At 39.5% G+C, this 10,490-nt stretch overlaps 1 pseudogene across 1 annotated transcript; it reads right to left on the bottom strand.

Annotated features, from left to right (window-relative positions):
- Nucleotides 1-2,600: 2,600 nt before the first annotated feature.
- LOC308358358 (large ribosomal subunit protein uL22-like) lies at nt 2,601-5,449 on the bottom strand (annotated as a pseudogene). Its single transcript has 2 exons — nt 5,424-5,449; nt 2,601-3,108 (listed from the first exon to the last, which is right to left on the bottom strand). The product of its transcript is annotated as a large ribosomal subunit protein uL22-like (transcript).
- Nucleotides 5,450-10,490: the final 5,041 nt, after the last annotated feature.

Raw genomic sequence — 10,490 nt, 5'->3', positions numbered from 1 at the left:
CGCGGGTGTTCCTGGGAGTGCCCGCCTGCGCTCAGTGCGCAGGCGTCAGGCGCGCGCTTGCTGGGGCGGTTGGGGTCTGAGACTGCGGTTGCGGAGAGTCATCCCCGGGTCTTATCAGATCTGGAGAAGGTGGGACGGACCCTCAGGCGGGCATGTGCGCGGGAGGAGCTGGGGCTGAGGCGAGGACTAGCCGGATCCTCTGACTTGCAGAGACCTCCTCCCTGCCTGGCAAGGCCCTTTTGGTGTGTGTGAGATAACGCGAGACAGTTACAGGCTGACTGGGAAGCCCTAGGCGGCTATGTGTGCGGTTGTATTTCCGTATTTCTGCGATTCTACATGCCGTTGGGTGTGAGCTGGCTGGTACTGGAAGCTGCCTGGTAATGACAGAACTGTGGGATCGTCTGACGGAGTAAGGGGCCTCTGCTGTTGCGGTTTGTCTGTGTTCGTAATTGAGGGTGGTTGCGTGACTGGTGATGACTAGTGATGATTTGTGTTACGCAGATGTGCTCTTCTCTTGCCTCTATTTCGGTGTCTGTAGAAGTTTGACTCCCAGGAGAGCGGGTGGTCCTCCTGGTGGATGGTCAAGTTCTTTCTTTCTTGGACACTAGTTTGATTTGGGGGGGGGGGTATCAATTTATCTGGCAAATAGTTTATTTTTTAAAAGATTTTATTTATTTGATAGAGAGCACAAGTAGGCAGAGCGGCAGGCAAGGGAGAGGAGAAGCAGGCTCCCCGCTGAGCAAGGAGCCCAACGTGGGGCTCAGTCCCAGGAATCAGGACCAGAGCCAAAGGCAGACACTTAACTGACTGAGCCACCCAGGAGTCCATATCTGGCAAATAATTTAGACATGATTTTTCTTTTTTTTTTTTCTAAAGATTTTATTTTTAATTCATTTGACACAGAGAGAGACAACAAGTAGGCAGAGCAGGAGGCAGAGAGAGGGGGAAGCAGGCTCCCCGCAGAGAGCAGAAAGCCCAATGCAGGGCTGGATCCCAGGACCCTGAGATCATGACCTGAGCTGAAGCAGAGGCCTAACCCACTGAGCCACCCAGGCGCCCCTTAGACATGAGTTTTCTATTGGATCAAGTGTACATGTTATGGGGAAGAATGCAAAATCAACAGTTTTGTTTGTTTTCAAGAAACATGATTTCAAAGTCAGGCCTACCTTAATAACTTTTTCCTCTGGCACAGCCCGGCAAAGCAGGCACCCACTGTATTATGGGAGCATTACTGGGTAAGGTTGAAAGGCCATTGACTAATAAAATAGTTAAATAACTTTATACATGAGAAGATTTTACCTTGGCTAATGGAGAGAAAATAAAGCTCTTAGTTTTAGCTCAGGTCATGATCTCATGTGTTATGGGATGGAGACCTGTATCAGGCTCCAGGAGAGTCAGCTTGAGGATTCGCTCCCTCTGCCCCTCCCCCACATAGGCACAGGTGCATGTGTGTACTCTTTCTTTAAAATAAGTAAATCTTTAAAAAAAAAATCTTCTCTATACCAAGGTCATAATTTTAGTTTTCTATAAAGTTTTGCCTTACACTTTTTTTGGGGGGGGGGTCATAAAACCTCTTAGAATCCATCTCTTTCTGTAAGACAAAGGAGGGGTGTAATTTTTGTGTGTGTGTACACACCAGTTGTCTCACATGAAAAGGCTATCCTTTCCCCTCTTAGCAAGAGTCATAAATTAAGTTGTCATATACATATGGAACTGGGTGCCACCCAGGTGCCCCTAAAAATAATTTGTCCTTTGCAGTTATTATACATAGTATACTTTTTAAAATGTATGCACTAAAGTTTGTAAATTTTCTGTCCAAGTCCTCTATAATCATACTTATTTTTGTCTCTTAAATATAAGTTACTAAAAGAAATATGTGATATCTCCCACTATGGCTGTAATGTTATTTTTCCTTGTAGTTTCAATAATTTTGGTTTAAATGTATGTCTTTTTAGTAACACATAAGTTTAGATTTATGTAAATTAATGGAGATTTAAATATTTCATTTTGTGCTGATCTTTTTATAATGCTTTTAAAGTCTATTTTACACAATATTAATATAGCTACATCAACTTTCTTCTGATTAGTATTTTGACTGATGTTTTTTCTGCTTCCTCATTTTCAGCCTTTCTGTATAATTATTTTAATGTGTATCTTGACAATAGCATATAATTAGATTTTATTTATCCAGTCATTTAATGACATATTTGTATTTATTTCTACCATTTTTTCACATTACTGTTTGTGTTATATGTAACTTTTTAATGTTTTCATTCCCTCCCCCCATTATTCCTTCTTTAAATTGTTCTCCTCTCCCATTTTTTTATGTCCTCCTCTTTTGGAAGGTATATTCTGTTTGCATTATTTCAGTGACTTTGCGAAATCTTTAATTTAGCAGGACATACTTAAGTTATCAAAGTCTAAACTTACAATTTTTCCTGCCCAGTAGTATAATGATATTAGAATACACTGATCATCGCTTCTACCAAGTTAAATGCTATCATTGTGGTATATTTTAGTTATGTGTGTGTGTGTCCATGCTCACATGTGCATAAATGCATGTGAGTGTACTTTTATTTCCATTTATTTTATACTGATTCCTAGGCCACAAGTTTATGTTTCTTCAGTTTCTTCTAAGATACCTTTTTCTTCTGTGAAACCTCCTCTTCTGGTTTAGGAACAATCTCCTCTTTCAGTAAGGATCATCTCAATGTGGCAGGGAGAACTCATGTATAGATTAATCCAAATACGAGCTCTGTAAGTTCTGCACTGCATCTTGGGGACTTTCTTCACCTGGATGTGCTTAATGACCAGAGAAGCTACATTTAAATCCTTAAGTCCAACATTATTCTCTGCATTTTTAAGCATGTGCAATAATTCAGTACTCTTTTTAGGCCACAAAACCTGTGTCCAACCCCACTGTTTGGCCTAGGTACACCTACCAACTCCACCATTGTTGTGACAGAATGGCACATGTTGCTTCTGGAAAGTGACATCCCCTAGAGACTTGGTGGCTTTGCAGATATTGCATACCCTTGATGGCTCCTGATATGCATACCCTTGATGGCAGTTTCACCAGTGTTCTTAACGTCAACACAAAGATTTGAACTTTTTTTTTTTTTAAGATTTTATTTATTTATTTGACAGAGACACGGAAAGAAGGAACACAAGCAGGGGGAGCAGGAGAAGGAAAAGCAGGCTCCCTGCTCAGCAGGGAGCCCCATGCAGGGCTTGATCCCAGGATCCTGAAATCATGACCTAAGCTGAAGGCAGACACTTAACAACTGAACCACCCAGGCGCCCCAAAGATTTGAACTTTCAAATTGCATGATTTTGTGGGGTTTTCTGGGTCAAGTGAATAGGTAACCATTTTCAGAGATCACTTCAGGCCACTTACAAGAAAAAGACAAAAATCCCCTCATTCTTAGAAGATATTTTCACTGAATACAGAATTATGGGTTGATAGTTATTTTTTTTTTTATTTTCACCAACATTTTCTTAGGAAAATTTCCATAGAAAACTATAAGAATTATACAATGAATACCATGTATTTACCACCTAGACACTACAATTAATACTTTGCTATATTTGCTTTATCATCTAGTTAGCTATCTGTCAAGCCTGGTTTTCCTCCACAAATTGGTCCATTTTTTTAACATGTATTTCAGAGTAAGTTGCAGACATCAGTATATTTCACTCCTAAACACTTTAGCATGCATATTACTAGCTAAAGTTCAACATTTTGTTACAGTATTTAAGGTAAGATTTATAAACAGTGAACCACACTTACCTTAAATTTATCATTTGAAGAATGTTGACAAATTAATACATTTTTGCAAACCAAAATCCTATCAAAGAAAAATATCATCACACCAGAAAGTTCCCTCAGGCTCCTTCCCAGTCAGTTCCCCAGTATAACATTGTTAAAATTCATCCATGTGTGTGTATTTATGATATATCTAAATAGTTCTTATTATAGAGTTGGAGCCCATTATATGGCTATATCAGTTTCTTTATCTGTTCTCCTTTTGATGGGCTTCTGGGATATTTCCAGGTGTTTTGCTATTATAATGCAGTTATAAACATTCTTGGATGTATCTTTTATGAAGGTATTTTTTCATATCTTTTGGATAAACAACTAGGAGCAGAATTGTTTGGACATGGTATATAGGTGTAAGTTCAGTTTTATAATTTTCTGCCAGAACTTTATCCAAAATAGTTGTACCATTTTACACTCCCAACAACAATGTATGAGAGTTCATTTCCCTACATTTTCACCAACATTTAGTGCTGTCATTCTGGATATGTATCTCATATCTAGATGGTGTTCTGTAATGTGTCATAGTGGTTTTAATTGGCATTTCCCTAATGACTACTGATGTTGACCACTTTTTTTGTGCTTATTAGCCATTTGAACATTTCCTCTGCTCAAATTTTCTGTCCATTTTTAATTGATCGTATTTTCATTGTTGAGTTATATAAATTCTAATATATCCTAGACATCAGTCCTCTGTCAGACAAATGCTTTGTGAATATTTTTCCTAGCATTTGGATTTCCTGGTCATTTTTTAATAGTGTCTTTTGATGAGCAAAAGTCTTTTTTAATAAAGTTTAATTTATTAGTTTTTTCTTTTATAGTTACTGCTGTGACTTAAGAAACTTGTCTGCTGCCAAGTTTGAAAAATATTTAAAGAGTTACCTTTTTTTTTTTTCCTGAAAGCTTTGTAACTGCAGTTTTTTATATTAGGAGTAGGCCTTATTTATTTTATTTTATTTTTTAAGATTTTATTTATTTATTTGCCAGACAGAGATCACAAGTAGGCAGAGAGGCAGGCAGAGAGAAAGGAGGAAGCAGGCTCCCTGCTGAGCAGAGAGCCAGATGCGGTGCTCGATCCCAGGACCCTAGGATCATGACCTGAGCCGAAGGCAGAGGCTTTAACCCACTGAACCACCCAGGCACCCAGGAATAGGACTTATTTTGAAATAATTTTTGTTCATGGTGTCAGGTAGGGGTTGAGGGGGTTTTTTGTTTCCTATATAGATAGCAAATTATTTCAATACCATTTTTTTACAAATGGTATTTTCAACAGTAGAAGTCTTTGGAACTTCGTTGAAAATTAAATGACCATTATATTAGTCTTCCCCTGCTGCTGTGACCAATTCCCACAAATTTTGTGACTTGAAAAAAAACCCCACAAATTTATTATCTTATTGTTCCATAGGTCACAAGTCCAGAATGGGTCTTACCACACTAAAATCAAATATCAGCAGGGCTGTATTATTTTCTGGAGGCTTTGGGGAGAATCTGTTTCCTGCTTATTTGGGTTACTGGCAAAATTTAGTTACTTATATCTGTAGATCTGAGATCTTCATTTGTTGGCTATAAGCTGAGAACTGTCACCAGCCTAGAGGCTGCCATATACCTTAGCTCATGGCCCCCTCCCTCCATCTTTAAAGCCAGCAACAGTGGGTTTAGTCCCTTTCACATCACATCTCTCTGACCTAGATGGGAATGAATCTTTACTTTTCTTTTTCTTCCTAGCAATTTAATCCTAAAGCCATTTGGCAGAACTGAGCATGGTAGGCATACACCTCAGTAAAGCCATGATGGCCCTACAGAACTGTGTGAGAGCCTGAGCATGGTGAAGGGTATCTGTCCAGGGAGAGTATGGCAGTGGCAATGGGGTATTGATTACTTCCAGGAAGATTAATCAAATATGTTTTATATACACATAACTATATATTTAAGGATAATGAAATGAACATTTCTTCCATCAGGGAAGGGAGTTACACATATGAAAAGGGATACAACTAGAATGAACTCAGTGATTTTAGATTAGAATTATACTCATGCAAACTTATTTTCATTATATATAGATATAAAAATAAGTATAGATATAAATATGTGTATGCACTCTGTGTGTATTTATATTCATTAGCTTTGTCCACGTAGAGGGCCTGGGAACAATGGCACTGCAGTAGCAATAAGCATGCTGCTACCCAGATCATGGCCTTCAAATACTCATTAAAAGGAACCAGGGCTCTTTCAAGAAATGATTGATTCCAGTCTTAGGGCAGAGCAAATAGAAGATGAACCTAGAACATCTTTTATGTTAAAGTGAGGACACATTCACTTATCAGGAATGATAGGGACTGGTTATTAAAAGGCTACAGAGGGGCACCTGGGTGGCTCAGTTGGTTAAGTATCTGACTCTTGGGGCGCCTGGGTGGCTCAGTCGTTAAGCATCTGCCTTTGGCTCAGGTCTTGATCTCGGGGTTCTGGGATCGAGCCCGTGTGGGCTGCCTGCTTGTGGGAGGCCTGCTTCTCCCTCTCCCACTCTCCCTGCTTGTTCCTCTCTCACTGTCTCTCTGTCAAATAAATAAATAAAATCTAAAAGAAAGAAAGAAAATTGAAAAAAAAAAGAAGCATCTGACTTGGTTTCAGCTAAGGTCTGATCTCAAGGTCCTTGGATCAAGCACTGCATTGGGCTCTGTGCTGGGTGTGGGGTCTTTTGGGAGATTCTCCCTCCCCCCTGCTCATGCTCATTCTAACAAAGAAAATCTTAAAAAAAAAAAAAAAGCCCATAGAAGCTGGATTGAAGGGGTTTCCACGTGCCAAATCTGAGACAAACCTAATATTAATATAAATAATAACAGTAATATAAACTTTGAATGAAACAGATGACATGTCCATGTTGATACAAATTAATCAACTGAAATTTTGCTGAAGGATGGACGTTTATATCATCTCAGAATACTCCCTCCCATAAAATCCTTACTAATTACAAAGGGTAAAAGAGTAATTTTACAGTGGAGAAGGCTGGCAGATATGCCTAATTAACTGATTAAAAGAATATCACCAGTAATGGGGACAAGTCATCATGTGCCTCCTGATATGCCCTGAGAAGAATGCACCATCAGTTCTGTTGGCAACCTTCCAAAATGCATAACCTGTTTATGAGGAAACATCAAAGAAAATCAAATTGGAGACATTTTCCAAAGACTGACTTATAATCATCAAAAGTGTCAAGATTGTAAAAGTCAAGGCAAGACAAAAACTTTCAGACTAAAGGAGATTAAAGAGACATGACATTTCAACACTGTGTGTGATTCTGAACTGGATTCTTTAGTGCAAATGACACTGGCACACTTGGTAAAACTTGGATGGGATCTAATGTAGATGGTAGCAATGTATTAATGTTAATTTCTTTTTTTAAGATTTGCATGAGCAGGGGTGCCTGGGTGGCTCAGTGGGTTAAAGCCTCTGCCTTCGGCTCAGGTCATGATCCCAGGGTGCTGGGATGGAGCCCCACATCAGACTCTCTGCTCAGCAGGAAGCCTGCTTCCTCCTCTCTCTGTCTGCCTCTCTGCCTACTTGTGATCTCTCTCTCTCTCTCTCTCTCTGTCAAATAAATAAATAAATAAATAATCTTTTTTAAAAAGGAATAAAAAAAAAAAAAAAGATTTGCATGAGCAGGGGAGAGGGGCAGAGCGGGACAGGGAAGAAGCAGACTCCTGGCTGAGCAGGGAGCCTGACTCAGGGTTTGATACCAGGACCTCAGGATCATGACCTAAACTAAAGGCAGACATTTAACCAACTGAGCCACCCAGTTGCCCCTTAATGTTAACTTCTTGATTCTGATTCTGTATTTCGATTACATGTATATATGATTCTGTATTTTGGGACATGTCTTTGTTTGTAGGAAATACCCAGCACCTTCAGGGTAATGTGGCATTAGGTCAGCAATTTACTTTCATATGTTTCAGGGGAAGAAAGTTCTTTGCACCAAATTTGCAACTTTTCTCTAAGTTTGAGATTGGATAGATGGATTAGAAAAAAAAGTATGGGGCGCCTGGGTGGCTCAGTCGTTAAGCGTCTGCCTTCGGCTCAGGTCGAGATCCCAGGGTCCTGGGATAGAACCCTGCATCAGGCTCCCTGCTCAGCGGGAAGCCTACTTCTCCCTTTCCCACTCCCTCTGCTTGGGTTCCCTCTCTCGCTATGTATCTGTCAAATAAATAAATAAAATCTTTAAAAAAAGAAAAAGTGTTGGTTGTTCTTTAAGAATACCTTGAATACTTGTGAATTACACTTCTAATCTTAAAATAGTTTTTTTTTTTTTTAATTCACATTGAAGCTCCATAGGCTTTTGTCAGTCATGCTTGTATATATTAGTGCCTCCAAACTGTGGTTATTCTTGGCTTTTGATGAATCTTAAGATTTTTCTCCCACAGGGTGCTTGACCTTATTTACCTGGAGGTTTCTAGTGTTACTTGTCTGGAGCTACTAAGTAAGCTTGATTTTTCACTGCTTCTTTTCACCCATCTCCCACTTTGGCCATTTCAGGATGCTACGCTCTCCCAGGAAGAAATGATCAAGTCCAAAGTGAGTTTAAATGATGTGGGGTTTGTTGGGTTTTTTTGTTTGTTTCTACTGTTTTATTCTGCACTGCAGATAAAGTAGGTCAATAATCTCAACAATAAGATGAAAAACTCTTTAAGTGGATAGAAGTCAGTCAGGAAAAAATATAAATTAGTAAGACGAAGTGAAAACTGCAATTAGGATATACAAAAGAAATAATTTAGAGTTAAGCTTTAAATTTGAATCTTTCAAAGGAAAAACAAATTAATACATAAAATTTTAAAAATTCATTACATAGTTTATCTTGTCTTTCATTTATAAAGCTAATCAGTCTCTCAGGGGAAAATAAACAATTTTCATGGGCACAGTTAGAAACATACATACAGGGGCACCTGGGTGGCTCAGTGGGTTAGGGCCTCTGCCTTCGGCTTGGGTCATGATCCCAGGGTCCTGGGATCGAGCCCCACGTCGGGCTCTCTGCTCAGCAGAGAGCCTGCTTCCCTTCCTCTCTCTCTGCCTGCCTCTCTGCCTACTTGTGCTCTCTGTCTGTCAAATAAATAAAATCTTTAAAAAAAAAATACAAATTTTTTTAAAGTTTTTATTTATTTATATGACGAGAGAGAGATCACTCTCTTGTCAGAGGCAGAGATCTCTCTGCCTGCCTCTCTGTCAAATAAAATCTTTTAAAAAAATACAAATTTTTTTTAAAAAGATTTTATTTATATGACAGAGAGATCACAAGTAGGCAGAGAGGCAGGCAGAGAGAGAGGAAGGGAAGCAGGCTCCCTGCTGAGCAGAGAGCCCGACATGGAGCTTGATCCCAGGACCCTGAGATCATGACCCGAGCCGAAGGCAGAGGCTTACACCACTGAGCCACCCAGGCACCCTAGAAACACATTTCTGAACCTGAGTGTGGTAGATACTGAATACCTATGGGTAAGAAGATATCTAACAAGATACTAAAGAAAAATAAGATGCTAAATAAGATACTAAGTCTTCAGAATTTAAGAGATACAAGATTTTAAAAGTTGGGGCGCCTGGATGGCTCAGTGGTTAGGTGTCTGCCTTCAGCATTGGTCATGATCCCAGGGTCATGGGATCAAGCCCCGCACTGGGCTCTCTGCTCAGCAGGGAGCCTGCTTCTCCCTCTCCCACTCCCGAGGTTTGTGTTCCCTCTCTCGCTCTCTGTCAAATAGATAAAATCTTTAAAAAAAAAAAAAAAGTTGTAAAATAGAGCACCTGATAGGATTCAAAAAGGAAGTTGCCAAAAACGAGCTATGAAACTCCCATATACCATATTCAGTACATTCAAAACATCAGGTTGTGGAGATGAGGAAAGAATTTGGGAAAAGTCTTTGTGTGCTGAGTCTTACATCTTCCAGGAGAGAAGAGAATGCCTGCCCATCTCTCATGCTTGTTGGGAGGGGGCACTATGATTGCTACAACCTGGGAACAAAGTGGATTGCTGTCTAACTTCCTGGGGAAATCTAAATATCATGAGAATGCTTGAACTAGTCCTGCTCTTCTATCAGCCAACAATCTCAAAGTGTATCCAGAACAAGAATGCATGAATGTTTCCCAAGGACCAGATGTGGCCCTAGTCTATGGGGGAAAAAAAAAAAAAGCCACTTAGAGGGGCTCCTGGGTAGCTCAGTCAGTGGTCTGCCTTCAGCTCAGGTCATGATCTCAGGGTCCTGAGATTGAGCCCTGTGTTAGGCTCCCTGCTCAATGAGAGTCTGCTTCTCCTTCTCCCCTCTACCTCCACCCCCTGCTTATGTGTGCTCACTCTCAATAAATAAAATCTTAAGTAAATAAGTATATGGGCTGAATTATACACAGTAAATCTACAACAGGGATAGGATTGAGAAACAATGGGTCTTTAACATTTATGGTTAATGTTTCATATAGTTACTATAAAAATATGAAGCAAAGACATGTGAACATGTATTCTTTCTACATTAATACATGAGTGCCTTGTCAAATTTTTTGAACTATTCAAAAGTTTATCCATCCCACTCATTGCACACTAATGAAAAAGTTAAAAATTATGTTTATAATGGAAAAGTCTAATAATACCTTAATCGGTGAACAAATTCAGCAATACCAATAGCAATACCAGGACAACGTATTT

This window comes from Martes martes (genome assembly GCF_963455335.1).
Source record: "Martes martes genome assembly, chromosome: 17".
NCBI lineage: Eukaryota > Metazoa > Chordata > Mammalia > Carnivora > Mustelidae > Martes > Martes martes.
Note: the sequence above shows the minus strand (reverse complement) of the source record. Positions and strands in the feature narration are given on the sequence as shown.